The sequence below is a fragment of the Festucalex cinctus genome, chromosome 18, assembly GCF_051991245.1.
Source record: "Festucalex cinctus isolate MCC-2025b chromosome 18, RoL_Fcin_1.0, whole genome shotgun sequence".
Taxonomy (NCBI): Eukaryota; Metazoa; Chordata; class Actinopteri; order Syngnathiformes; family Syngnathidae; genus Festucalex; species Festucalex cinctus.
This window is the reverse complement of record NC_135428.1, coordinates 21,941,915-21,967,128: the sequence shown is the minus strand read 5'-3', so window position 1 is coordinate 21,967,128 and position 25,214 is coordinate 21,941,915. Positions and strand designations below refer to the sequence as shown.

At 39.3% G+C, this 25,214-nt stretch overlaps 1 protein-coding gene across 3 annotated transcripts in view; it reads left to right on the top strand.

The window, feature by feature from the left end:
* The window catches only part of nrip1b (nuclear receptor interacting protein 1b), a 169,342-nt gene that overhangs the window by 109,011 nt on the left and 35,117 nt on the right, over window positions 1-25,214 (top strand). The window contains exons 1-2 of one of the 3 annotated variants that reach the window (XM_077504212.1): window positions 13,097-13,235; window positions 14,002-14,038. The exons of 1 other annotated variant lie outside the window; for it this stretch is intronic. The gene's annotated coding sequence lies outside the window, so the exon portion shown is untranslated. Of the gene's footprint in view, window positions 1-13,096; window positions 13,236-14,001; window positions 14,039-25,214 lie in introns of those variants that run through there. One more of the 3 variants, XM_077504213.1, reaches the window with a different exon arrangement.

Below are 25,214 nucleotides of genomic sequence, written 5' to 3'. Positions count from 1 at the left end.
TTTTTAACTGGTCTTAAGATTTTGATCAGGAGTGTATATATATATATATACATATATACATATCGAATATTTTTGGACAGGCATTTCGAGGAAATGCGGTTTAAACAGCTGGCTTGTGAATAATATTCTCATTCATCCAGGGGGACATTTTATTCTTAAGGCACTGAATCAATAGCAACTGGACTGTTTTGGTGATTTTATAAGACAGCCTGATTTCATATATTAGCAACACAAAACCGATTTTTGACATCTTGATCGGGCCATCGACCGGCACAAGCTATTTTTAGACCGATACAGTAGTCTGCTTGCCGGCGCACTCGCATCGTAAAACTCAAAAACGGATTTCCGGTTTGAATCGGTTTTTGTTACACCCCTCATATATATATGTGTGTATATATATATATATATATATATATATATATATATATATATGTGTGTATATATATATATATATATATATATATATATATATATATATATATATATATATATATATATATATATATATATATATTAGGGGTGTTAAAAAAATCGATTCGGCAATATATCGCGATACTACAGCACGCAATTCTCGAATCGATTCAATAGGCATCCGAATCGATTTTTTAACATCCATTTTTGATGAAAAAATATTCAACAAAACGTCTAACTTTCACACCTTAAGCATGGAAGAATGTTATATTAATGGAACATTAAGCCTTACTATTTTATTTCAATGCTGTTCTAACATGAAAAATGTTACAACCCGTTTGTTAAATACAGTAGCTCACAGTTATAACTGAAGTTTGAGATCAATAAATAATAAATTTTCATACTACATCTTACAGTTTACATGTACAAGTTTACTGAATGGTATTTTCTAAATTGAGTAAAAAAAAAAAATCGTAACAATCGACTTGTAAATTCATATCGGGATTAATCGGTATCGAATCGCATCGTGACCGATGAATCGTGATACGGATCGAATCGTCAGGTACTAGGCAATTCACACCCCTAATATATATATATATATATATATATATATATATAATATATATATATAAATATATATATATATATATATATATATATATATATATATATATATATATATATATATATATATATATATATATATATAATATATATATTAGGGCTGTCAAAGTTAAAGCATTAATAGATAATTAATCACAGAAAATTGTTGCATTAATCACGTATTAACGCAGATTAATCGCACTATTTTTTTCGACCGCACTTGAGCCTTGAACATAACCGTGGATGTTTATATTGAAGGCTGCGCAGGTCCGTGATGAGGTCAATGCACGGCATTTCCTACACCTGTTGTTCCAAAATGAGCGGGGTGACTCCAGTTGGTGTGCTCGGTGGTAAATTTCGCTTTAAAAAAAACACCCCGACGGGACTTTAGATAAAACAAAAGTAATTTGCATTTAATTAATAATTGCTGAATGCCACCCAATTGATATGATGCTGTTACGTTTTGAGCAATACACGCATGCATGCGATTGCGTACATGTATTTAATAAATGTTTGCAAATGACATTCAGATAATAAAATGCGTTAATGTCAAAATATTACGGTATTTTCTATTCATTTTATATTACGCGAATATGCAAGTAATTTAGCTGATTAATCGTGATTAATCAAAATTAAAAAGTGTGATTAATCAGATTAAAAATTAGTTTGACAGCACATATATATATATATATATTAGGGGTGTGAATTGCCTAGTATCTGACGATTCGATTCGTATCACGATTCACAGGTCACGATTCGATTCGATACCGATTAATCCCGATACGAATTTATAAGTCGATTGTTGCGATTTTTTTTCATTCAAATTTAGAAAATACTAATCAGTAAGCTTGTAGAGTGTAAGATTTATATGGAAATGTATTATTTATTTATCTGAAATTTCAGTCTTATAGAGGTTGTAATCTGTTTCATGTTTGAACAGCATTAAAATAAAATATTAAGGCTTAATGTTCCGTTCATATAACATTCTTCCATGCTCAAGGTGTGAATCCTAACCCCGAAGTCAGACGTTTTGTTGAATAACAATTCTGAGCTCTTAAAAAAAAAAATAAAAAAAATAAAAAAAAATAAAATCGATTTTTTTTTTTTATTGAATCGATTCGAGAATCGCGCGATGTAGTATCGCGATATATCGCCGAATCGATTTTTTTAGCACCCCTAATATATATATATATATATATATATATATATATATATATATATATATATATGTACATACATACATACATACTAATTACATTGAAAACAAATATAGAAATAACTATTTTTAAATGTGACTGACACTAACTTTTCCATTTTGTACCCAATTTTGTAAATCCCGCCCTTGCTAATTCAAACACATTTTAGCACAAAGAAGTTTAAATGTGATTGCAGTTCATTATTTGAGCTCTTAAATTTTTTTTTTAAATTTTGCCTTATTATCTCCTTATTTAGGCTTTATGGTTACAGAATATGACAGGTGGTCATATCAATTCCATTAGCACTCTTGACTTAGTTTTCATCATTGTTCAGATCGGCTGATTGTGATCTAGAAAGTTATTTTAACTTTTAATCATATACAACATAACTCTTGACATTGGTTACTTATTGGAAAGTTTAATCGATTTTAGATTGATACATTAATACATGTGAAATATTCATCTTCATTAAAACACTGTAAACTAAAGTGGTCTAAGCCATGGAACCCCAGGGCTGAAAAATGAGTCCCAGTCCGGTCCTACTAGCAAACAACATAATGTCATGGGGAAGGGCTCAACATGTTGGGAGGATCAGATTAGCAGCAAGACTGGGGCGAGTACACACACTAAAGTCACAGTGCCACAGCTCACAAGCCCGTCCACTGCTGTAAGCACAACTGTCCAATGTTATTCTTAGCCCCAGAACTTCATGTGTCTGTGTGAAAGCCCCTTAAACGCAGCTAATTGAGGAGACTGCTCATGGCTCATGTCACTCATCAACAGCTTCTCAGCAGCATCGTGGATACATGAGAAACTGTTTGGGACCAGTGCTCTGCGAATTGAACAAATGTTGAGCAGTTTTTCTTTTATTGCGATGTAGCATGACCTTTTGCAGATGATTTCCAGGATGTCTGAGTTTGACGTGGATAACATAACAGTTCAGAAAGGTCAGGAATGTAGAGACAATGGGCAGTCTCTTTGACGAGGACTTGTTTCAGTCCTAGTATTAATAAGCATTTTTGTACGATTATTTTGTAATCGTGCATGGCCAAGCAAGCAAGCAAGTGCGTGCTAGTAAACAAAAATGCCGGCGCGAGTGCATTAATGCTCCCTCTGCACTGTGTTTAAAACGTACATTCGAAAGTCGCTGTGTCCTCCGCTGACTCTGCCGTACTAGCAACGAGAGCGCGCCGACTCAATCCAATAGTATTTGACTGAAGCATGAGCCGCTGCAATGTGATTGGCTGGCTACTTCCTGATCGGCACAGCGTACGTGTACACGCGGAACCGTGCAGACTACAATTTACATAGAAACATATGTAATATGGCGCTTTTCCACCGGACCGGTTCCAGACGGAAGCGGCATTTTTTGTCCCCGGATACCTCCATGGGACTCTTTCGGGGCCGAGCAGTTCCGTTGTAACCGCTGTTTAGAACCCTTTCGGCAGTGGTTCTGCAGCGCCGGTCGTCGGGAGACGAGAGGGGCCGTCGTGACCTGTCATCTGATTGACCGACAGCAACGCATTTTGCGCGAGAGAACCAAAGGCGCCGGCCGGTCTTCACCAAAGTCATAAAAATACGGTATATACAATCAATATAATAATCTTTTACAACAACGCTGAACTATATTTACAATTTAAAAGGTACTTGTGGATGGATTTGTAATGTTTGTGGTTAAAAAAAAAAAAAATCGCGGTTGTGTGTCCCCATTAACTTGAATGAGAGCGCCAGTGGGAGAGTTTTCCATTCACAAATAGCTTCGTGACTCGCAAGACGGTCCTGAATCGCAATATTTCATCCATGGTGGTCCATATTAAACTGTAAATATGCTTCAAAGTTGGCGTGACTTGCCACTCATGAAATGTTATGGCAGATCCGCACGCGTTGGGGAACGCAAACTTGGCTTGGACAGTTCAAATGATCCCGCCCCCTTCCCGCTGCGCGCGGACTGTACAGAAACGCAATAGAGGTGGTTGTGGTGGGTCCGTGTACTTTTTGGCCATTCGTTTTTCCTTCTGAAACAAGGACACGGAAAACGGGAAACAAACCGATTTCCGTTTTTTGTTTTGATGTATATGAACAAATAACGGGAAACGAGTCGTCTCCCGTTTTTGTTGAAGTAAAAATGAAAATGAAAAACGGGAAACGAGCCCTTATCCGATGAAATGAAATGTGGCCATAAACCGTTTTCCGCAAGCTGGTTTCTCCTTGACCGGAAGCCGTTCATCTTTTGCCGCACGTCACTGCTGCTGCTGCAGTGGAAGCTTGCTGCCCCCTATTGTCGATTTCGAGGCTTCTGACAGACAATAATGTGAGAGCCACCTTCGGACATTTCTCTCCGAAAGTCCTCTTATAGGGCCAAATTGGCTACACAGATGTGTAGCGATTTCACAAGACGTCATGCCGTTATTTTTCATTTCCACTATCAAGTTGCGATGGCATCTAAAGCCATGTTTGAAAGTACAGAAGAATAGGCGCCAACAGAAGCCTCAAAATAGACACTAGGGGGCAGCAAGCTGCCACTGTAGCAGCAGCAGTGACGCACCGCAAAAGATGAACGGTTTCCGGGTCAAGGAGAAACCAGCTTGCGAAAAACGGTTTACGGCCACATTTAGTTTCCCGATTTGTGCTAAATAAACACATAATAGAACATCGGATACGGGCTCGTTTCCCGTTTTTCATTTTCATTTTAATTTCAACAAAAACGGGAGACGACTCGTTTCCCGTTATTTGTTCATATACATCAAAACAAAAAACGGAAATCGGTTTGTTTCCCGTTTTCCGTGTACTTGCTTCAGAAGGAAAAACGAATGGCTGAAAAGTACACGGACCGTGGTGTGGTAGCTTGCCGTGTGGGGCTCAGGGAAAAGCGGCAGTGAATTAAAAAAATAAATAAAATAAAAAATGAAGCGATCTATTGTTGATTATTTTATAAAACAAAATGAGAATGAGGAGGAGAATGATAGTGGTAAAGGTTGGCCAGCGGACGGTGCCAAATCAAACATACAGATTATTCTGCCCGTCAGAAGTTTTAGTTTGAATTTGTGCAGTCTTTAAGCATCCTCTTGTGGTTGCTAGGTTTAACATCACTCCAATGTGGCAGCACGAAACGCCGACACGTTCATTGTTACGCAGACTGTTGGATCTTATTTTTGTTGTTGCTTTGGACAAGAATTATCCGTAAGTACATGCGATATCAATATAAATATACTGTAGATTTATTTTAGTTAATAAGGACAATTAGAGATTGTTGAATGTGCAATATGTAACTAGCTACTATCATGAAAGTGTATAGTAAGTTTATATTACATTTTATTTTCTAATTTTATGACGCCTTAAAGAGGGTAATGGTCAGAGGCCATTGTTCAAATTAACAGCACAAAAGGAAAACGAAGTCTAAGTAACTAGCTGTCTAGCTGGTGAAATCTAGACGCTTCAGAGCGAAGACAGCCGAGGAGCAGGTGAAGGGAAAAAAAAAGTACTGACTTTTAATGAGCTAAACAAAATAACGTTGACATGAGTTAAGTTATACGAAATTATTGACTTGTTTTGATAGCCACTGCTGTTGCAGGCAAACCTCGTGTTCCAATGAAATATTTTGCAAATATATCGAGTTGCGTATGTCTAAGGTCATACTGCACCTCCACAAAAAATGGTGCGACCAAATCCTGTGCTGTGCGAGCAACTAAAAATGTTACTCACACCAGTGCTAGTAGTGGAAAAGTTAGTGTAGAGCCCTGGTGAAGGGTAATAATCAAAATCGTAATTGAATTTTGGTTAATTGCACAGCCCTAAATGTACATAGCACACAATTATCTACTCTGCCACAGTACTCAGATGTTTGAAATTAGAGAGTCTTTCTGACATAACTGTCTACACTACAGATGTACGATATCGGTGGCCGATAATTATTGACCAATTTGACATCATACAGATAAATCAGATAAGAAAGAAATTGGCCGATAATTATTGGCAGTTACCGACCAATTTGATGTCATACAGATAAACCAGATAATAAAGAAATCCGCCAATGATAATCTATTTCTCGCGTTGGTCCATCTTTTATGGTTGTGGCTCAAGTTGTGCCCAACTCTCTCCTATGGTACTGTTGCATATTTGTCACATCATAATGTGCACAACCTCGAAGCAGTCGCCACTGTGGGCTTTCTCCCCGAAATGTTACTCTCGCAGTTTTTTTGTTGAATTTTTTATTTTTTTTTAAACCGTGACTTTTGTTTTGGCAAACTCAAAACGAGTTACTTGGTTGTCTTTGAATCAGAGATAGCAATAAAATTCAGCTTCATGGTGCTTTACATAAATGTGTTATGTTGTATGCCTCTTTTGAATATGTAAACTGACAGATGACCATCTACTGTAAAGTTTTCTTCTTTGAAATATTCCACTTTTTCTGCTACTTGTTTATATGTTCAATAAACAAACAAAGCTTTGCACTTTTGTTATTGGATATGTTAGCATCTGCCGATTTAGCCATGCCACTGTCGTTTGTGCCGTAACAAATATTGTTTATGCTGCTACTGTTGATCAGTTATTAAATTCAACAGGGTTATATCTATAAAACCGTAACGGCGCAAACGAAATTTTTTACAACATAAATGAAACCGACTACTTACCCCAAAGTTTGTGTGTGGTGGGAAGCATTTGCTAGTTAGCATCTGTTAGTTCACTCGCCGTGTGCCAAGTGCTGGATCGCATTTTTGCCATCATTTAGTAAAGCCTAACTATACAATCAAGCCACATCGACATGACTAACTGATCCAGTAGTTGACTTATCTGATGTGAAGTGATCGCTATACAGGCAATAACTGCCACTATAAGAAGGATTTCACTTCTCGGTCTTGTTCATGGTCCTTTTTATGATGATATGATTAGGGCTGGGTCTAAAATATTGATATATCGATATCAAATCGATATTCCTTTTCATAGCCCAATATCGATTCATAAAACCATGAATCGATCCTTTTAATATTTTTTTTTAACCTGTAAATTAATGTGCCAAATAGACCGATTAATAGGCCGCCGATTATAATCAGCCGATTACTGGCCTTCAAACATCGGCCAAAACAATCGGATAATTGAGCTAAATGGCTGATTATTTTCCCCTTAAAACATTATCAAATAAAGCCTAAGTTTCTGACACTATACAACAGGGATGACAAACATACGGCCCGCGGGCCGGATCAGGCCCGCAAAGGGGTTTAATACGGCCCGCGAGACAATTTTGTAAAGTGAAGAAAAAAATAAATAATAATATTGTCGGACCAATTAATCAGCCAGCCACAATAAAATATATAAATTTGTAATTTCACAAGCAGTCCTAAGATGAGTAATGTAACTTACTGACTCGCCCTGGAAGTCATTATTTTACATCCAACTTAATTAATTCAAGTTGTGGTTTGTTTAAAAAAAATATATATATTTTTTTAATCATGGACCAACATAAACGTTTTAAATATGACACAAATTCAATTACTGGTACCACAATTACATATGATAAGGATTAACATCTTCATTAACTTCATTAACTGTGCCACACAATGCATTCTGGGAACTATATATATATATGCAAAACAGATTTAACACGTCCGGAACTCATACAGGCAAACTGCTGCTGCGTTTCGTTTGCATTTGTGTTATTTTTTTTAACAATAGATTACAGTTGAGCTCCGTAATTTGCCCAAAAATCGAAAAAATCTTCGTATAATTGACGACAATTGTTTTGAAGTTATATACCATTATTTTACCGATCCGGCCCACTTAGTAATATTTCTTCCATGCGGCCCCTGAGCTAATATGAGTTTGACACCCCTGCTATACAAGTACCCTGAATGCGCCATTTTGCTTCTGTAGCATTACCAACTAGCAAGTGTGTAGCATATGTTGTTCTGTTGTCACGCGGCGTCCTTTAAGCTGTTTAATGACACCACACTTGGAGTTAACTCTAAAACTAAATACACAACGTTAAAGGGATAGTTCGGATTTTTTCACATGAATCTCTATTTCATCCTCACCTCCAGTGTGTGCGATCAGCACTGACTTACCCCTGACAGCGTTCTGTGACAAGAGTTCTGGTCCGGCGTTGGTCGAGAGGACAGTAGTCGTATCATTGCGCGGCGCCCTGTAGGCAGCTGATCAACGCGCTGCAGACAGCTGATAGTCGCACCTTCCGCCGTCGAAAAGACAAACAACTTGTAGATCAGTGTGCGTCTATCAGTTGCATGCGGGGCGCCACGCAGTGATACGAATGAACAGAAAAGTATTGCCCAGCGGTAATGGCGTCTGACCTTTATCAGAAAGGAGTTTAATGATGCAAATGTATCACTCTTTTGACCACTAATTGTTTTTAGAAGAAAAACGCTTTATTTCCGTGACCCAAGCCAACTTGCTGGACTACTGTCCTCTCGACCAACACCGGACCAGAACTCATGTCACAGAACACTGTCAGGGTTAAGTCAGTGCTGATCGCACACACTGGAGGTGAAGATGAAATTGAGATTCATGTCAAAAAATCCAAACTATCCCTTTAAGAATTACATCCACTGTATATTTAAATACAAAATACCTTTCGTTTTTAAAACATCGCTAGCCTAGCACAAACAGGAAGTTAGCAAATGCTAACGAGAAGTTAGGATCATCTTTGGGAGTGTTTTTCCTTCAAATAACGAATTGAATCAGGCCCTTCTGAATCGAATCGAATCGATTTTGGAAATCTGAATCGATACCCAGCCCTAGATATGATCCACTTGTTCCTAATTTGGTAGCCTGTAGAATGCTCGGCCCTTCTTTTTCTACCTCTTGTCATGGCACCCCGCTGCACATCCACTGTCTACTATTGTAAACGTGTGACGTTTATGTTTACTCAAAGTAGCGCCACATTTAGTGCATTGTGGGATATGTGACGTCATCGTCCGGAGCTGTAATCGGACGTAGCAGGTCAACCATCAGCTTGTCAAAGCACTGGACCTGAAGTGCTTCAACCCCATCCCCCCACCCCTCCCTAACCGGAATCGGAGAACTATGATGGGCTGGTAAGCCAGCTGTGTATCCGCAGAAGAGAGACTGGCAATGTGTTGTGCGGTAACAGAACACAACAGTGAGGAATGAGTGCCTGGAATTTCCTTGTACAATAACACTAGTTCTGCAGTCATCATGCAGGTGTATTGCATAGCCACCTGCTTCTTAAATGAGTCAGGGATGGTACTTGAAGAACAAAAAGGTGGATAGGATTCCAGATTTGTATATTTCCCACTGGTGAGAAAAGTCGAAATTCTGTTTATGTCCAATGGACAGGTTAAATATGTATCATCCTGATAACTCCCTTTCCAGGACTTACATTGACTAAAAGCTGTGGAGAATAGGTTGTGAGAGTAAGAGGAAGACTGAGATGTCTATCAGGCTGCTTTTTTTTTTCTTTTTTTTTTTTTTTTTTTTTTTTTTGCAGATCCAGTTCAAGGCCGCCCGTAGGCGAGGCAGTGCTCGCTCTTCCCGTGCCAATGCTGCTGTTCAAGGTCATATGAGCTAGCCCTGTGACATTCAAGAGGAACAGGAAAAGGGAACAGGGAGGAGGGGTGCATAAAACCATCAACCACAGACATGCACAGCATACACACTCATACACACCTCACCAAATTGAGCTTTTAGGTGTGTCAAGTAATTGGACTGTCGGGGTCTACTATGGATTTGAGAGCAGCAATGCACATGTCCTCTCTGAAAGTTAAAACATGCTCGGGTAGACATTGTATGTACATGCCATAGGGCTGGGTTCAATTTCATATTCCAATATCAATACACAAAACCATGTATCAATATATCAATTACCCCCCCCCCCCCCCCCCCCCTGGAAGCCAGCTGGGATAGGCTCCAGCACTCAGGAAAAGCAGTTAAGAAAATGGATGGATGGATGTCACAACAAAGTGAATGTCATGAGTGTCAGTTTTTTTTTTTTTTTTTGTCACTATTTACACAGCCTGTACTGTGGTTGTAATTGATTTAAATTATTATTTGTTTTTATAAGGCCATGTTAAATCAACCAGATTATTAGTGTAACTGCAATGGATTCAATTCATAATGTAAATATTCATATTTTTACTAATGCATTAAATTAGAGTAAGTTTCTACTATTTGCAGCATTGGTAATTTTGACTGTCTAAAACGGCTACTGCGTGAATTCCTCAACTGAATCGAAAATTGTTGTGAATCGTGAATCAAATGGGGCCCTTGTGAATCGAATTAAAATTAAAATTAAAAAAATACGTTTTTATTTTCATTTTTGTTGACCTTGGGAACTCTCTGCACCCTCTGTTTTTGTTTGAAATTAAAACTAAGATAAGTAAAAATGTAATACTTTGGATATTTTGGAAGACTTTATTTTGTGTAGAGAAAACAACTGTTTTTATTTAACCCTTTAACTCCTAAGGTGCCAAATGGTTAACCCTTTAACAATACCAGTCCTTTCACATTATCTGTATGTTCCGCAAACTCCATATCCCTGCTGTTCAGCATTTGGCCAGCAGGGATTTTAAAGGGGCTGTCTGCCGGATTCACTCAGGAAAATGCACTTTTTAAATACAGGATGTACACACTTTCTCTCAGTCTACACATCTGTGTTTATGTTAATCTTTGGTGTTGATTTCGTCCTAACCCCCAAAAGCCTGTATTTTGCCTTTTTTTTTTTTTTTTTGTCAACAGCGGGACGTTTCTGTGGAAAGACAGTGTTTACACCCCTACAGCCAATCGCAGAGCGGGGGGTGGCGTGTCGCAAACGGGGCCGGGCGAACGTGTCGGCTGCGTGATGTCACTCTCGCAGCAATTTGAAAGCACACACGGATTTTTTTTTTTTTCACTCACTCACTCACTCACTCACTCACAGAAGCTTACGTGTGTGAAATGGCCCGCTGTTGACAAAGCAAACACGAAATGGCAAAATACAGGCTGGGGGGGTGGGGGTTTAGTTCGAAATCACCACCAAAGATTAACATAAACACAGATGTGTAGACTGAGAGAAAGTTAAAGTGTGTACATCCTGTATTTAAAAAGTGCATTTTCCTGAGTGAATCCGGCAGACTGCGCCTTTAACTTTTGAAAACATGCTACTGCTCCTGGGAGATCCCAGAACTTATTAGATTTTACAAAAGATGTCTATTGACTAAGATTAAAAAAAAAAAAAAGCAACAAAAACCAAAAAAACCCTCCCAATATTTTACTAACCCTAAAAGTTGATCAATAAACATATGCTTTAAAGTAAAAAAATAAAAAATAAATAAGAGCTGGATATTGTATTTTTTCCAAATTTTGATGCTAATATTTTCCCTTTTTAGTGAAAATGAATATCGGCTCCAAATATCGGTTATCGGCATCCTTTACAACTAATAATTGGTATCGGTATCGGTAAAAAAACATATCGGTCCATCTCTAGTCTAGCTGTGCATTCTCTTAACTTTCATGCCAACAAATTATTGTATTTATTGCCTCATATCTTGTAACCAAACAGCTTCCACGTGATGAAGGTAGCTCACTTCCACTTTGCCGAAGATGCGACAGAACTGGCTGCTTACAACCTCACATGCTCGAGCATTGTTTTTATGCAGCAGCAACAAACGACACGTGTGCGTCTAAATGGACAATATCACGTATACGGATTATGTTATCACGTCAATTTCGTGATATTTCAAATTATCATCACCGCAAAAAAATACATCTGTAATATTGTAGAAGGTGTAACATGGAACATCCCTAGCTGTTAATTATGCAACCTGCTCCGTCAAGTGGATAATAACCTTGAGGTCTCTATTTTAAAGTTTTTTTATTTTTATTTTTTATTTATTTATTTTTTTTATTTTATTTTTTATTTTTTAAACACAGCGTCCTGTGACCAGAGATCTGGTCCGGTTTTGGTCGAAACAAAAGTAGTCCGACTAGTTGGTTGGGGTCACGGAAGTTGGTTCAGTGCTGAAGACATTGTCTTTGTCTTCAGTGTCATTGTCAGACATGTTATCGTTTGTTTTCAATCTTATAATTCCGGTGGAACACGCGCATCTTTCAGCTGGATGCAGTGTGCCGCGCAGTGATACGAACAAAAAAATAGTGCAAGTCGGTAATGGAGTCTGACCTTTTTCTAATTCAAGTCAGTGCTGATTGCACATCACTGTTGGTGAGGATGCCATACAGATTCAGGTCCAAAAACCCGAACTATCCTGTTTTTTTATTTTTTATTTTATTTTAAAAATTATAACAAGTGCACCTTAGCCGTGTTTGTAGCAGACTTTAGCGAGCAGCAGCTCCCACGGAAACCGTTCACCTGCCTCAGTATAGCAACCAAAAAAGTTCGAAATTAGGGCTGAATGATAATGGAAAATAATCTAATTGCGATGTTTTTTTTTTTCCAAAAAAATTGCAATTGCAATCATGTGTGATTTTTTTTTTTTTTTACCCATCAAAAACTTAATTATGATAAACAATATTAGATCTATTATACTGTATATTACAGGACCTTAAGATAAAGGCAAATGAAGCCTTTTAATATAATTTTTTCTCCTAGTTACAATTTACCATTTCAACATATCCAACTTTTCGTGTTGCATGAAACATGACATGTAAACACTTTTATAAATAAATAAATTCAACATACATATTTAAAAACATAAAAATTAGCGATCTCCAGTCGGTAAACTCACACATGCTAAAGTGTAGACAAAGGAAAATTATACCTGCTTATGTGATGTAGCATTTTCCGATTGGATTTGAAAAACCACTATCATTCTGTAGCAATCCTACGCGGGTTGCGTAGTTTCCCATGGTCTGGACGGTCCGTGAAGGCAACACAGGATTTGTTTTAGTAAGCTAAGCACATTCGGAGCTGTTGTGTTCTGGCGTGGTTGCGGCTGACAGTTACTTGCAAATTGTCAATAATAAAGAGTTTGTTCGCCGGTTGGCCTGATTAGTTCACCAACGCTACAATACATGTACATGGACATTAAAAGAGGCTAAGGCGGCGCCATCTAAATGACGGTGAGTAATGACGAGCAATAATCATTTCGTCCGTCCTAATCTTCATTCATGAAATCGGACGACACAACATATGGCCACTTACACACCTATTTAGCCTCAAAATAAATATGGGACAAATCAAATTTATCAGCCTTTGCCGCCTACCGCTAACCTGGCAATAGCCAGAGAATTCATCTTGCGAGAGCAAGGTTAGCCTGACGCACACTTGCGTGTACAGTACTCAGTTTACAAAACGCGTGACACTACGGCAGTGGAAAAGTCAACTCGCAATGGTGAAGTGTTTTAAAACCAAGCTCAAACAGATTAAACATGTTAGACACTTGTCTCAAGGTCTCATGAGACAAAAAAATCTCAGCAAAATTACGTGCACTTACTGCGCTAGGCTTTTTTTTTTTTTTTTGTGGTGACGTTTCTGCTACCCCTTCCCTCATTTCTTTCCGTTTCAATGAGCATTAAAATCGCAGCTTTCCGCGATTACGTAATCGCGTTTTGTCAAACCGTGGTTTAACTGCAAATGCAATTAATCGTTCGTCCCTAGTCGAAATACACCATAATTGTCACCGTGCAGCACAGTTGTTATTCCTCAGATGAATCCAAAGAGCTTGAGTCGATTAGAACTGAAAACCATATTACCACATCTCATTATTCCAGAAATTTGCATGTAATGGCTTTTCTTTCTATATACCTATTCAAATATTTTGACCATTAAATGTGGAATTCTCCTTCCTGGCTAATTGATGCTTCTCAATTATTTTTTGCTACGCAGCTCACCCACATCCCCCCACCTCCCCAAACTCCACGCAGTGAGTATCATTTGTCGATAAAATTGGTTTAAGTACACCTCTGCAGATGAGCTAAGATTCCTTGCGCCATCATTGACAATTGGAGAGCCAATGCCACCTACTGTAGTGGATGTGCAATATAGACCAATATGCTTTTTTCAGAGTCAATACCGATACCGATTATCGGTAGTCAAGGAGGCCAACAACCAATATTTGAAGCCGATATTCATTTACAGAAAAAATAAATAAAAAGTCTGAATTTGTGGTGTCTGAATTTTAAAAACTCCAGTACTTGACTACTTAAAGGCATTTAAGCATGTTTATTAAACAGCTTTTGTGATTTGCAACATGTTAAAGGCTTTTTAGAGCTTAGAAAGTAGACAACTTTGTTTTAAATTTCTGACAGAAAGTTAGCTCGCGGCTAACCGTTTACCAGCAAGCTAACAGCTGCTAATTCGCGAGCTAATGGTTAGCACGGTAACTCCCAAATAGCCATCAATGTGCGAGCTAATGGTTAGCTCGTGGGATAACTGTAGCACGCACGCTAACTCCCAAATAGCCGCTAATTTGCGAGCTAACGCATCGTAGCTGGGGGCAGAGCTTCATTTATATAGTTTATTACACAAGGTAGTAAGTTTAACTTACCTCTCTCGCTGCACACCAGCCCAGTGGTGGCCCTTCTGCATTTGATTTTCTCTTCTGCATGTGTGAGCGTCATCTAGAGAAGAGCCGAACTTTCGCTGCTCATTCGTTGTTTGCACTGCACGAGCAACCAATCAGATGGTGCTGTGGGTCGGCCAATGCTGAAGGGAGTCAACAACCACCAACTCAGAGCAGACGGAGCAGAAAAGCTCCCGTCGGAGCAAAAACAACAGTTTTTAATTTATCGGCCATCAAAAAAAATAAAATAAAAATATAATAAAATAAAAAATATATAAATAAAATAAAATAAAAAAAACGGACCAATGCCGATATTCATAAAATGCTGAAGATCGACGCCGATTATCGGTCTATCTCTAATGTGCAATTATACTTTTTTTTTTTTTTTTTTTTTTTTCTTAGTACGGCAATACATGCCTGCCCCCTGGCATCGCACCGTGCCCTCCCCCATTTGAAAGGGCTGCTTAAAGTCTGTATGCGCTGTACACTCTACTCAGACAGGATTTACTGGATAAGTGTCCCTCACACTCGTGATGCAATCCTTTTGACCATCAACTACTCAAAGCTGGATTTGAAGTGCTTCTGAACCCTTATGAACTTGGAAATAAAGGAGGAAAGGGTCTCCTGTACTCGATTGCACCCCACAATGCCTCTCTGCACCAAGGTCTTTAATCAGGCCCCTATATCACCCAGCTGGCATTGAACGATTATAAGGCTTTTATGTGATTAAAGTAAATAAGAGCATTTGACTGTACAATCAATAAGTACAGGCTTGAGCAATGAATTTCTGTAACATAAATCTTACTGCTGCATCCATATGTGTGGAGTCGTCTCAGTATCGTTTTTGTTGATTAGTTTCCTCATTACTCAAAACAGATGTCTGTATACTGGTGATAGATGATCCAATTATAGGGTTTTTGTCAGTCATTTGGTATCTGCTGCAAGTTGAGAAAAGTAAAGAATGTAACTGGCTACTGTAGTTTGGTAAATGCCAGGTCAAGCCTTTGGGTTTGTTTTAATGGCCAACTGGAGTACAGAAAGTCTCACTGAGTGGCTCGGCTCCTTAAGAGAAGCCAGCCACGGCTGCTGGATTATCTATTGCAGTTCGTCATTACAGGTAATGCTCAACACTTGTTTCCTTTTGTCAGTCTTGCGGTATTGTGTACCCGGAATATTCAGGCACCTTGCTGCCCCTTCTGTTGACAGGTTTCAGATAATAGTCATACATGTCTAAACTGTAGCTGACCCCACAACTCGTTAACAGCGAAACAATACACTGACACAGCTGAAAGTGTTGGACCCCCTCTTTCCCCTCCTGTCGACATAGGCCGTGGGGTGAACCCCCAAAAAGTGCCTAGAAAATGAGTTTCGCTCCACTGTCTGGGCACTACTTGTTCAATGCATTTTTTGATAGATAATACCCTTCTGAACTTTGGGTTAAAAGTTCACCCAATGTTTTCCTGCCCCAATTTTGTCACAAGCCAGAAATCCATATATAGGTAAATAACAAAAAAACGAAAATTTTGTGCTGCAGTTTTTGGTTTTAAAACGTCTTACATTAAATTTGGCAACAGAATATCATTCCCAGATGTTATAAATACATGTACCTAACATCAGAAACAAGTATTGGTGGTTTGGTGCAATCATGTGAATTTAGATCATTAAATTTGTGCCAAAAAAAAACAAAAAACGCTTCAACTGGAAGTGACACCAGCACACGAATGTTACATTTAGCAATGTTTATGTTTCATATATGAAAACAATTTACAACCTACTACGTCATGAAAGGTACACAAGAAGCAGCATACATTGGCCAAAAATACTACAATGCACCACAAACCTGGAACAAGGCAAAATGGACTAGATGAAAATAGATGCATTCAGAGCCCAGATTATTATAACATATAGAATATTTATTAAAGTATCAGATTATGTCATCACAGCATGTTATTTATGCCCGACACACAATAAAATATTAATTAAAAAAAATTAAAAAATCAAATAAAAATCAAATGTGCATTCACAATAAAACCATGGAACTTCAATGGAACAGCTTTGTTTTGGGCATTTTTTTGTGGAAAATGGAATACAGACATTTTTATTTTTGCTTGAAAAGTGTTAAAATGGAGAGTTAACATCTTGATAATGAAACAAACAAAATGGCAGATTTTACATAGATTTTACAGCCCTGCACTGTAAAGTGTCCTCGTATGCCCTGTAATTTTCCAACCTGATGTTGTACCAGCTATGTGTTAATGTCACTTTCTTGGCTTACGTCAGTAGACTCAGTAGTTGATGTATCTGATGAGTGAGGTACCCTGTGTAAAAGTTTGTCAGTTGTTGATAATGTCTCTACAAAAACCATTTCAGAGTTGTTGCTGGAAAGGGGTGTGAAAAACCAGCTGGGGGAAATCACGCCTGAATCTTCGTTTCAGTATATCCTGCCTGAAATAGAAAATTAAAGGGAAAGATGAGCACAAGATACACATATTCACATCACACTAGGGCTGCTCTATTATGGAAAAAAATACTCAGCACCATTATTTTGGTAATAATTGAAATCAAGATTATTCAAAACAATTATATTTGTTCAAATCAAGAAAATATTTAAACATTTGAAAATAAGACAATTACAATCATATAATATATAATTATGTAAGTTGCTTTTGGATCCAACAAAATTCATAATATATTATTATTATTATTATTATTATTATTATTGTTGTTGTTGTTGTTATTATTATTATGTTAGCAAAAATTTGAAGTTGGGGTGCAGTGTGTGCAGTAAGCTAGTTTTGACACAGGTGTGTGGTAAAATAACTCGTGTGGGCGTGCCACAACTCAAAATTAGTATTATTAGTGCTGCAGCTATCGAATATTTTGGTATTCGGATATCCTACTGAAAATTCTAGTGAATAATCGTATATTTGGATAGAAATAAAAATACACCTATAGGCCTATATACTTTCTTGGTCAAAGAACAATTATAAATACAGAAGACAAAAAAAACCCACATTTGCATGTAATAATTAACAACCAACTAGGGGTGTTAAAAAAAAATCGATTCGGCGATATATCGCGATACTACATCGCGCGATTCTCGAATCGATTCAATAATCGGCAGAATCGATTTTTTTTTTCTTTTTTTTTTTTTTTTTTTTTTAGGATTCACACCTTGAGCATGGAAGAATGTTATATGAACGGAACATTAAGCCTTAATATTTTATTTTAATGCTGTTCAAACATGAAACAGATTACAACCTCTATAAGACTGAAATTTCAGATAAATAAATAATACATTTTCATATAAATCTTACACTCTACAAGCTTACTGATTAGTATTTTCTAAATTTGAATGAAAAAAAAATCGCAACAATCGACTTATAAATTCGTATCGGGATTAATCGGAATCGAATCGTGACCTGTGAATCGTGATACGAATCGAATCGTCAGGTACCTGGCAATTCACACCCCTACAACCAACTGTTTTTCATTTTTAGAGAATCAATTTTATTTATTTATTTTTCATCATCTCATCTGCCTGCAGCAACCCGCCTTTACACAAAAAAAGAATTACATTATAAGTGTTATTGTCACATCACCTCTTTACAGTATATGCATATCACAGATTTAAGTAAAGTAAAGTGTTTGTTGAGGTTGGTGAGAGAGAGTTTGGGGGAAAGGGAGGGTGTAGCTGTGCCTCTCTATTATGACTGATGGGCACAGGTAACCCGAATTTGGTAACCACTGTTGGATTCACTCGATAAATCATTCAGCAGCTCGCGTTTTTACTAAACTATAGCCTTAAAACTTAACCTAGCAACAAATTATTTTCAACCCTATACTAAATATCGGTCACATTAATAACAGAAATGGGCACGCGTGTGTGTAGCACATACCTGCTGACAATGTTTCTGCTTTGGCGAGATGATCCCTCTTCCGTGTTCCTTCCGATCCCAGACGAGTATAGTTTGAAATTTATTTTTACAAATGATGCAGATGGCTGGAAGGACGGGGCCAGCTGAAGCGATGGGCAAACCTGAACGGGAACGAAGTTTTTTCACCACTTTCTTTTTAACTTTTTTCTCCTTTCGCTCTTCTTCGCTCGCCGACGTTGTGGTCGCCATTTTTGATATGCGGTTGCTATGGTAAGGAGAACGCAGCAGCTAACTGATTGGCTCATGTGACCTAAATCACACCGCTACCGACCTAATGGCACTACGCCCACACCGGAGATCACTGCGCCTCATCGCAAAATAGTGCCGGGGTTTCACCATCGAAAACACAAAATTGCGGGTTTTCACAGGGTGAACTCCACGGATTCTTACTTACTACTGATAAATCTATTTTATGAAGTAAAGATTATTTAGTGCCCCTGGTAGTGGAGCGAAACTGAACGAAAACGTGTCTGACCTGACGGCCTAACAGTAGGTTCTTGCAGTCTCCCTCCTTCACTCCCGCTGTAATGTTATGTTGTGCGAGTTTGTGTGTGTGTATGTGTGTTTGACAGCTGCCTAATTGGGCATTCTCCCCTCGTCGTAGCGCCTGTTCTCCTCTCTCTCCTCCTGGGCCGGGGCTGCTGACGAATGGCAGCGGATTACAGATGAGGACACTGTGACCTGCCTGACCTTGCTGCACAGCCGCGGGGGAGGGAAAGAGGCGGACGGGGAGGGGGAGCGACAGAGCACAAGGGGTGGGGAAGACAGGGTGCAAGGACTGCAGAGGGGCGGAGCGAGTGCGGTTGGGTTCTGTACTCACAGGTGGGAGGAGGGGTATCAGGTCAGCGGAGGACGAGGTCACACAAAGGTGGGGGGTGAGTTGAGAATGGGAAGGGGTCTGCCAGGTGGCTGGGCTAGGTGGGTGATCAGACAAATGACAAGTGTAACATGACAGGATCTGCCCAGCCTCCTCTCCCCTCCCTCTCTCTGCCCATGTCAGTAAGTCAAGGGCACGAGCTGCTTGCACTGCGGCATTGCCCACCACCACCTTTTTATTCAGAATTGTACTCCCCTCCTCTGATCCTCTTCTGGGGGGAAAAAAAAAACCTTTGTGTGTGTGTGTGTGTGTGTGTGTGTGTGTGTATAAGCAGCTTCTACATGACTTATGGTTTGCTTCCATACATTCACCCCTAGCCCCAACATCGACAGTCAGACAACAGACATTTATATGTATGTATATATGTATACATACATACATACATACATACATATATATATATATATATATATATATATATATATATATATATATATATATATATATATATATATATATATATATATATATATATGTATATATGTATGTACTCTTTCTAAATACTTTACTAAGCCACTTCAGAGCTTGGCCATGAAATCCATATCTAGTCATTTTTGTAAGTAAAATATCATACTTAACAAGATAAAATGCCTTAGAGAGATCTAAAAGAAATACCACATGCACATGCAAACTTCTCTAAAGCAGTATAAATCTTGTCAACTAGATGTAAGAGGGCCATATAAGCAGAATGTTTTTTGCGAAATCCATATTGGTGTCCATTCATCCATCCATTCATCCATTTTCTTTCCCACTTATTCCTCACAAGGGTCACGGGGTGTGCTGGAGCCTATCTCAGCTAGCTTTGGGCAGTAGGCGGGGTACACCCTGGACTGGTTGCCAGCCAATCGCAGGGTGTTCATTAAGTATTTTATATATGTTTGAGTGTTTAAGAATGCGTTTTTATGCCAGTTTTTCTACATTTTTTGAAAAACATGGAAGCACTGAGATGGGTCTGTAATTTGAAAAAAGACCAGGATCATCTGAAATAAAAACTGTGATATCCTTTGCAATCTTAATATCAGAGGAAACAACACCAGTTTCCATGGATACCACAGAAATATGTGATAATGGTTCCAAAATTAATTCCTTTACTTTTTGAATTAGGGATGCAGTAATAATAGTTGTAATAGTAAATAAATGATTGTGGATGAACAAAACCGAACAGTGCTGTGCCATCAGTGTCAGTGGTTTTAACCTGGGAACTGGTTTCAACTTTGACCAACACATAGTCCCATTATGTACCGGTCAAAAAAACAAAACAAAAACAAAGATGTAATTATCTTAATGGTAAATAAATGTGCAATAATTAGCAACATAATGTGTCCAAATAAATCAGTTAAAAAAAAGAAACTGAAAATAATTCAAGCTGGTTTCTTACATGGATAGTACTTTTTAAATATGTTTTAAAAAGAACTCTGACTGTCATGAATAGCCAAGGCTCAAAAAATGTTCTATTTTGAAAAGTTGAAAACCGGATAACCGGTAAACCGGATTCTGTTTACGACGGACTCATGCCGCATGTCAAGATGCTAATTGTCTCAGTCGCATGGCGATGATGCTAATCGACAAGTTAGCAAAATGAGTAAAAAACAGACATTTTTGGAAAGTTTCTTTGCAATGGAGAAAAAGCCATGTGATGAGACTACACAGGAGCCTATGACCAAGAAGAAAAAGAAAGGTGCATGGATTTACAGCTTCAGGTGATTCCCACGCATGATGGCCCGTTCTGCGGCGAGCAGCTCATTCTAGCTTTATGGTGAGTGAGTTACTCATGTTCTGTGGTGCCTTGTTATGTTGGCGCATTTAAGGAGGGTGCTGCTCATATAGTTACATAAAAATGGGGCATCACATTAATGTTATCTACAAAATACCCCAGTTTTTGTGTTGCTCGGAACATTCATAATCACCATAGTGACCTCACCATATTAAAGTGTTGTTCTTACCCTTGTTATGGTGTTTGTGCTGCTAGTACAGGTACATGAAAATACATATTGGATTTGGGTTTGTTGTTGTAGCCTTTTATTAAGCAGCTGCCGAACAGCCAAGTATCCAACCTCCCCCCACTGGGTTGCCTGGCCGCGAAAGTTGTGGACTTGTATGAACGGGTCCGTGATGGAAAAAAGGATGGGGACCACTGTTCTAGCTTAAGCCCAATTCACACTGACAGCGGAACGGACGCGGTGCGGTCTCCAGAATAGAACGCATTCAAGTCTACGTGTCAATTCACACCAGCTTCGGTGCGGTGCGCCTGCGGTGCGGAACGACTGCGGCGATGCGGAAGGTTTCCGCAAGCGTTCTATTTCTTCCCGACGCCGCATGCTGATTTTCATGAAGCTGAAGAAATTACACGAGCCGGACAGGAAATCGGGCGTTCCGCATCAAGGTAAATCCGGTATATTTCAAAATAAAACCGTTTGCGAACTCGTTTTTTGGGGAGGGAAGCTAGCTAGCTGCATAGCATGACATCAGTCGGACATTTCAGACAAAAAATGAGCTCAGAATAAATTAAACACGACAAAATGACACTAAACACAAAACGTACTTACCCATGGAGAACAGAATATAGGGCTGATTCTCAGCTTGTCTTGCAGGTGAGCCATTTGGAGGCGAATATGAAGGCAATGCAGGCGACTCATTGGGGTGGTCGAACACCTTCTGTCTCTGAGGCCTCTGCGGTGACGTTACCCTCTGCAGAGGTGACGTTGCCTGCTGCACCTCTCCTGTTGCCCCGAGGCTGATGATGATGCCGTCTCTTTCTAGAAGCAAAAAAAAAAAGAAGTAAAATTTAAATTATACCCACTTCGCCAGGGACTACTACACCACTGCACTCCTGAGCCATGCCGCTTATGAGGTAGTATATTGCTGGTGTCAGATGGAATCCTTGTACCTCCGAGAGCGTTTTTGGTCTCATTTGGTCACGACACCAATGCAGTATAGTGGCAAACAAGCGTGGTATATCTCAGGTGGGAGAGATTGTCTCTCATGGTGGTCATGAGTTTGTTCCTCAATGCTTGAGTAACTTAAAAAATAAATCAATAAATAAACTGGTAAAATGTACTCAATACTCTCCTTGTAAAATGTACTTAGAATTTCTGAGTGAATACTGAAACATGGCTAAACATATTTGATCGTAAGGATCTTCTAATAGCCATGTTTTCAACAGCCCTTGAAGAAGTCCTTACAAAAACGGTTATTTGTATTGAAACGGTTCTGACAGGATCCCTCAGCCTCAAAAGAACCCATAAAGAATTTTTTTTTTTTTTTTTTTTTTTTTTTAAAGGTTTTTCAGAAGCAAATATTTCTGGCTAGAACATCTTCCCCTCAAGAAGAACCCTTACTTCTAAGAGTGTACTGCAGTTCACTGTGCGACATCATGTCTGTTAGTGGGTTGCTTATGCTCAGTCCCATTTTGACTGGCTGAGTAAATTTAGATTTAATCTTTCTGTGTGTGTTATTTTTTACCCAGAGAATGCTCACCTAATATTAGCTTCCAACGTCACCCTTGTGTATGATCTTTTACACATGTGTCTCATGTGGCTTTCTTGTTGGTTTTTATATTGACCTGCTCCATGTGTATGTATGGTGTATGTAACACCATTCACTGCTGCGCAAGCTCTTTTAATCCCATGCGCCGGTGCACGGAGGCTTGATTAGTGACAATAGTTATCTGTGCAGAAGACAGCTTGCCCTGCTTTAGCATTTGGTCAGGTCTGGGGCATGAGGGTGGGGTGGGGGGCAAGTCATGAGAAATGTGAATGAGGAAGGAGAGGGGTGGAGGAGGGGGCACGTCGGATGGATAGTGAGAACAAGAGGGGAGGGTACAAACCTGATTAGTATTCTAAAGGAGCGATTCTGCCAGTTGAGCAAATTGATTACTGCACTTTACCTGTAGCAGCCTCGACTGCGAAGGATAACAAGGTACAGGAGCATGATGTGTGTCTTTTTTTCACTTTCCAACCACAGTAGAATAGGAATGTTAGTTTGGCTCAATAAGAATTGTTTTTACCTGTCCTCTAAGTACCTTTTACTATGATTACCAGTGGATACTTATCTTTCTCTGCTCAAGCTCCTTCATTACAAAAAAGTAGTAGTCTGGTAGCAGTCGGGTGCTGGCCATGTCTGCCACACTGTGGACTCAGACATGGGAGGAGTTCGGTGAAGCCATGGAAAACAACTTCCGGACGGCTTTGAGGAAATTCTGGTCCACCATCCGGCGTCTCGGGAGAGGAAAGCAGTGCACCATTAACACTGTGTCTAGTGGAGATGGGGTGCTGCTGAGCTTGACTCGGGACGTCGTGGCTTGGTGGGGAGAATACTTCGAAGACCTCCTCAATTCCACCGACATGTCTTCCTTTGAGGAAGCAGAGTCCGGGGACTCTGAGGTGGGCTCCCCTATCTCTGGGGTCAAAGTCACTGAGGTGGTTGGAAAGCTTCTCGGTGGCAGGGCCCCGGGGGTGGATGAGATCCGCCCAGAGTTCCTAAAGGCTCTGGATGTAGTGGGGCTGTCATGGTTGACACGCCTCTTCAACATCGCGTGGACATCAGGGACAGTGCCTCTTGATTGGAAGACGGGGGTGGTGGTCCCCCTTTTTAAGAACGGGGACCGGAGGGTGTGTTCCAACTAGAGATGGGCCGATATTTGACATATTGGTACATATCGGTATCCGTCTGTTTTATTAATCTGACGGCCGATATGAGCGATCCATTTAAAACTCCGTCTTTTCGCTTCGAATGCAGCCCAGAGCGTCTCTGTCTGTTATGGAGTCCAACTCCAGCAATGTAACGCCCATAGCAGCATTTGATTGGTTAGCCGTGCAAGAGCCAGAACCAATCAGTAGTGTATGCCGTGTATCACAGTAGCCGGTCACACGCACCCACGGACACAACGCGAGACACATGCTTCGAAGGTAAGTTAAAAGAGAAGAGACTCCGCCGATCGTTTCACCATGATAAGCTAAACACATTGAATTATGTTGTGTATTAAATGCACTATATGAATGGAGCTGCAGTGCCTTGCATTGAATCCCCGCTAGCTAACAGTGGTGTGTTCAGCTTAGCATGTAGGCTAACACCCAGTAGCTAATTCGCTACTTGAACTACTCGGGGAGGGAATCACACACATTTTCACTTAATTAAGTAAATAATGTTTGTTAGAAAGGTTCCAAATATTAACAGTTGTCATTATTATATTGTCTCGTTCCATGTTAAGAGTAGAGTAATGTCATTATATTTACCTCTCGTCACGTCCACTAATTGTTGCATAGCGGTTATTATGCATTGAGATGCCACAGTGACACGAAATAGCGTTTAGTTACTTTATATTGTGTTTATTTGTCGCACTGGTTTGCCATTGTGTGCATTAAGCTTCGACGTCGATTTGATTGACAGCTCGTTGTGCACCTCGTTATAGTCCGCTCCGTAACAAATTAAGTGTCTCAAACACCGTTTAACTACACGAACGTGTTCTATTCCGTATGTTTGGCATTAGTAGAGAAGTGCACTAAAGTATAGTGTGCTTATTTGCTCGTTTTGTCTCTCTTTTCACGTCATGTCTGCCGTCATTTGGGACATTATCCTCTCAATGGATGCCACTAATATGTAACATCTACGGCCGTACACGGCTGCAATTAATGTTCAGTGATGTAATTTCGTTACGTGCATCATACTTTGAATAATGAGCTCATGTTTGGTGTGTTGTATAACTTTCTCGTGTGTTAGTAAC